The sequence below is a fragment of the Salvelinus sp. IW2-2015 genome, linkage group LG28, assembly GCF_002910315.2.
Source record: "Salvelinus sp. IW2-2015 linkage group LG28, ASM291031v2, whole genome shotgun sequence".
NCBI lineage: Eukaryota > Metazoa > Chordata > Actinopteri > Salmoniformes > Salmonidae > Salvelinus > Salvelinus sp. IW2-2015.
The window spans coordinates 30,128,597-30,134,596 of NC_036868.1; the positions used below are offsets into that span (position 1 = coordinate 30,128,597).

Sequence of the window (6,000 nt, forward strand, 5' to 3'; positions counted from 1 at the left end):
AGCCTGGATATTACTCACCAATTACCAGCATCGACTGTCTCTCGACAACAACGCCGGATTCTGCCGTAATCCCTGAGCCACTACTTTCTGATCCTCACAGCTAGCTTGCAGCTAGCGCAGCTACGCCACTGCACGAAGCTACACCAGTTAGCAAACACAATTCTACATTCACACCTCTCTTTCGCCATCGCCATCCGGCTTGGATTCTCTGTCGACACGACCACGTCTGAGCAGACCCTCCGTCTGAGCAGACCACCCCCCGGCTACTAACTTTAAACGCCGCGTGCTAGCTTAGTGGAGGCCTCCTGCTCATCTACGGCTGCCCCCTGGACACTATGATCACTTGGCTACATAGCTGATGCTCTTTGACTGTCCATTTAATTCACGGTACTTCCATTCGTTTATTTGTGTTTTATCTGTCGGCTCTGTGCTTTAACTCAGGTCTGTGGTAGTTAATCCGACCCTCTCTGCCTAGTCGTCGCCATTTTTACCTGTTGTTTGCTGTTTAGACTACCACCCTGTTATGCTGCTGTTATCTTACCTGTTGTTTTAGCTAGCCTCTCCAATCAAGACCTGCAATCACTTTATGCCTTATTGTATGTCTCTCTACATATCAATATGCCTTGCATACTGTTGTTCAGGCTAGTTATCATTATCATTGTTTTGGTTTGCAATGGACCCCGTAGTTCCACTCTCCGTACCTCTGATACCTCCTTTGTCCCCCCCCACACATGCGGTGACTCACCCATTGAGACCAGCATGTCCAGAGATACAACCTCTCTTATCATCACCCAGTGCCTGGGCTTGCCTCCGCTGTACCCGTGTGCCCCACCATACCCCTGTCTGCACATTATGCCCAGAATTCATTCTACCACGCCCATAATTGCTCCTTTTATTCTTTGTCCCCAACGCTCTAGGCGACCAGTTTTGATAGCCTTAGCCGCACCTCATCCTACCTACCTCGTTCCTCGGGTGATGTGGAGGTAACCCAGGCCCTGCATGTCCAGTCACCCTCATTTGTTGACTTCTTGGTGATCGAAAAAAGCCTTGGCCTCATGCATGTCAACATCAGAAGCCTCCCTCCTAAAGTTTGCCTACTCACCGCTTTAGCACACCTCTGCCAAACCCTGATGTCCTTGCCGTGTCCGAATCCTGGCTTAGGAAGGACCAAAAATTCTGGGATTTCATACCAAACTATAACACTTTCCGTCAAGATAGAACTGCCAAAGGGGAGGAGTTGCAATCTACTGCAAGAGATAGCCTGCAAATTCTGTCATACTTTCCAGGTCTATCCCAAAACAGTTCGAACTTCTATTTTAAAAATTAATCTCTCCAGAAAATAAGTCTCTCACTGTTCCCTGCTTACACCAACCCGCCTCAGCTCTTCCAGCTGTGCCTGGACCACCATCTTGTAAATTATCGCTCCCCATCTAGCTTCAGAGTTTGTCTGTTAGGAGACCTAACACTTGGATATGCTTAAACACCACGCAGTCCTACAATCCAAGCTTGATCGCCCTCAATCTCACACAAATCATCAAGGAACCCACGCAGTATACAACCCAAAATCCGTAAAAACACTGGCACCCTAATCAGCATTACTGACGAACCTGCCTCCAAATACACCCTGCTGTTTCAATCATAGATCTCAGCGATCTGCCTTCTTGCTGTACCGCGCTACGGTCCGCGGTCAATCCGACCACCCCTCATCACTGGTCAAACGCTCCCTAAAACACTTCTGCGAGCAGGCCTTTCTAATCGAACCTGGCCGGGTACCCTGGAAGGATATTGACCTCATCCCGTCAGTCTGAGGATGCCTTGGTCCTTCTTTAAAAGTTACTTCCTCACCAGTATTAGACAAGCATGCTCCCGTTCAAAAATGCAGAACCAAACAGATATAGCCCTTGGTTCACTTCAGACCTGACTGCCCTCTGCCAGCACAAAAACATCCTGTGGCCGAACTGCAATAGCATCGAAGAGCCGCGATATGCCAACTGTTCAGGGAAGTCAAGGAACAATACAACCAAGTCAGTCAGGGAAGCAAAGGCACTTTTCAAGCAGAAATTTGCATCCTGTAGCTCTAACTTAAAAAAGTTCTGGGATAACTGTAAAGTTCCAGAAAACAGAGCAACCTCCTCCCAGCTGCCCACTGCAGCTGAGGCTAGGTAACACGGTCACCCACTGATAATTAATCCGTGATATAATCGGAAAACTTCAACAAACATTTCAACATGCCTTCCTCCTGCGACTCCAATCCTTGGCCAATTCAGCCCCGCCCCGCTGCTACTCGCCAAGCTCCCCAGCTTCTCCTTACCATATCCAGATAGCAGATCGTTCTGAAAAGCTGGAAACCCTGGACCCATACAAATCAGCTGGGCTTGACATCTGACCCCCTATTTCTGAAACGTCCGCGCCATTTTGTCCGCACCCCCTATTACCAGCCCTGTTCAATCCTCTTCCCTTCGTATCATCCTGAGATCCAAGGATTGGAAAGCCTGGCCGCGGTCATCCCCCTCTCAAGGGGGAGACACCCTGGACCAAACGTTACAGACCTATATCCATCCTGCCTGCTATCTAAAGGTCTTCGAAAGCCACAGTCAACCAACAGATAACTGACCAATCTCCGAATCCGCACGACCTTCTTCTCCGCTGTGCAATCTTGGGTTTCCGAGCTGGTACGGGTGCACCTCAGCCCAGTCAAGGTACTAAACGATATCATACACGCCATCATAGTAAGACATACTGTGCAGGCTCACGTCTTCACGGACCGCTGGCCAAGGCTTTTCGACCTCGTCAATCACCGTTTCTATCGCGCAGACTCAACCTGTTGATTTCTAAATGCGACTGCCTCCTGTTTCACACTACATTCAGATCAGAGTAGTGTGTCAAATTCGGAGGGCCGTTGTCGGTCCTCTGGCAGTCCTTATAGGGCGGTACTCGACAGGGTTCAATTCTCGGGCGCGAATCTTTTCTTTGTAAATTCATCGATGGGCCTCTTGCTGCGCGGCTGGATTCCTGTGACTCCCCTCTACGCAGAGCGACCACCAATTCTATGATACCATTCGTGCCCCTCTGGACACTGTGCTATTAAAATCTCCAAACGAGCTTCAATGCATCTACCAAACTCCTTCCGTGCTCCAACTGCTCTTAACGCTAGTAAAACAAATGCATAGAACTTTTCACCAACCGTGCTGCCTGCGACCGCCGCCCGACCTAGCTCACACTTCCTGGAGGTCGACCTATGAAATATGTGGATCTTAAAGATACCTAGTGTTGGTATGACTGCAACCTCTCGCTTCCAGACTCATCTCAAAGGCATCTCCTAATCAAATAAATCAAGTGGCTTTCTATTCCGCAACACAAGCTCCTTCACTCACTGCGCCAAACTATACACTACTAAAACGTTACTATCCTATCGATCCTCGACTTCGGCGATGTCATTTACCAATGCTCCAATACCTCATTTCAGCAATAGGAATGCAGTTTATCACAGTGCCCATACGTTTTGTTCACAAAGCCACTAATATCACCCACATGCGACTGTATCCAACTCTATGTGGCTGGCCTCGTAAACCCCATGTGCTCGACCAGGTCCATCATATCAAGTCTTGCTAGGTAAAGTGAACGCCTTATCCTACGGGCTCACCTGGCTTACATCTAACCTCGAGCAGACGCGCTCCAAGCAGGTGTTCTCTACTGATCATAAACCCTAATAGCACAAAAGTATTTCTGGGGAGAGCTTCCTTCCAGTTTCGTCTGCTGCCTGCCACTAGGACAATCTTCAAAAATCTGCTGAAGTTGGATGACTTTTATCTCCCTCAATCAACTTTAAAATCTGCTATCTCGAGCAGCTAACCGATCGCCATGCAGCTGTAGCATATCCATCTGTAAACTACCCACTACCAATTTACCCTACCTCCAACCCCTCATACTGGCTTTATTTATTTCCTTTTCTGCTCTTTTTCACAACACCAGTATGCTCTTCTTGCACATGATCATCTGATGATTTATCACTCCAGTGTTAATCTTGCTAAATGGTATTAAATTCGATTTAATTGCCTACCTCATGCCTTTTGCACACATTGTAAATATTAGATTTCTTTTTTTTTCTCCATGGTTATTCGACTTTTTATTGTTTACTTCCATGTGTAACTTCCTGTGTTGTTGTCACACTGCATGCTTATCTTGGCCAGCGTCCGCAGTTGCAAAATGGAATTTGTTCTCACTAGCCTACCTGGTTAAATAAAGGTGAAATAAAATTAAATAAATACATTTACAACTGCCACTGGCAAGATAAAGCAAAGCAGTGCGACACAAAACAAAACACAGAGTTACACATGGAATAATACAACAACAGTCAATAACACAATAGAAAAAGTCTATATACAGTGTGTGCAAATGGCGTAAGGAGGTAAGGCAATACATAGGCCATAGTAGCGAAGTAATTACAATTTAGCAAATTAACACTGGAGTGATAGATGTGCATATGATGATGTGCAAATAGAAATACTGGTGTGCAAAAGCGCAAAAAAAGTAAATAAAAACAATATGGGGATGAGGTAGGTAGTTGGATGGGCTATTTACAGATGGGCTGTGTACAGCTGCAGCGATCGGTAAGCTGCTCAGATAGCTAATGCTTAAAGTTAGTGAGGGAGATATAAGTCTCCAACTTCAGCYATTTTTGCAATTTGTTCCAGTCATTGGCAGCAGAGAACTGGAAGGAGAGGCTGCCAGAAGAGGTGTTGGCTTTGGGGATGATCAGTGAGATATACCTGCTTGAGCGCATGCTACGGGTGGGTGTTGTTATGYTGACCAGTGAGCTGAGATAAGGCGGCGCTTTACCTAGCAAAGACTTATAGATGACCTGGAGCCAGMGGGTCTGGCGACGAATATGTAGCGAGGGTCAGCCGACAAGAGTATACAGGTCGCAGTGGTGGGTGGTATATGGGGCTTTGGTGACAAAACGGATGGCACTGTGATAGACTGCATCCAGTTTGCTGAATGGAGTGTTGGAGGCTATTTTGTAAATTACATCGCCGAAGTCGAGGATTGGTAGGATAGTAAGTTTTACGAGGGTATGTTTGGCAGCATGAGTGAAGGAGGCTTTGTTGCGAAATAGAAAGCCGATTCTGGATTTAATTTTGGATTAGAGATGCTTGATGTGAGTCTGGAAGGAGAGTTTACAGTCTAACCAGACACATAGGTATTTGTAGTTGTCCACATATTCTAGGTCAGAACCGTCCGGAGTAGTGATGCTAGTCGGGCGGGCGGGTGCGGGCAGCGATCGGTTGAAGAGCATGCATTTGGTTTTACTAGCGTTTAAGAGTATTTGGAGGCTACGGAAGGAGTGTTGTATTGCATTGAAGCTCGTTTGGAGGTTTGCTAACACAGTGTCCAAAGAAGGGCCAGATGTATACAGAATGGTGTCGTCTGCATAGAGGTGGATCAAGGAATCACCCGCAGCAAGAGCGACATCGTTGATATATTCAGAGAAAAGAGTCGGCCCGAGAATTGAACCCTGTGGTACCCCCATAGAGACTGCCAGAGGTCCGGACAACAGGCCCTCCGATTTGACACACTGAACTCTATCTGATATGTAGTTGATGAATCAGGCGAGGCAGTCATTTGAGAAATCAAGGCTGTTGAGTCTGCCGATAAGAATACGGTGATGGACGGAGTCGAAAGCCTTGGCCAGGTCGATGAAGACGGCTGCACAGTATTGTCTTTTATTGATGGTGGTTATGATATCGTTTAGTACCTTGAGCGGGGCTGAGGTGCACCCGTGACCAACTCGGAAACCAGATTGCACAGCGGAGAAGGTACAGTGGGATTCAAAATGGTCAGTGATCTGTTTGTTACCTTGGCTTTCAAAGTTAGGGTAAGATGGATATAGATCTGTAACAGTTTGGGTCTAGAGTGTCACCCCCTTTGAAGAGGGGGTTGACCGCGGCAGCTTTCCAACATTTAGGAATCTCGGACGATACGAAAGAGAACTTGAAACTT

At 47.0% G+C, this 6,000-nt stretch overlaps 1 protein-coding gene across 1 annotated transcript in view; it reads left to right on the forward strand.

Moving 5' to 3' along the window:
* Window positions 1-6,000, forward strand: part of adgb (androglobin) — a 139,099-nt gene that overhangs the window by 87,298 nt on the left and 45,801 nt on the right. The gene's annotated exons all lie outside the window — the stretch shown is intronic.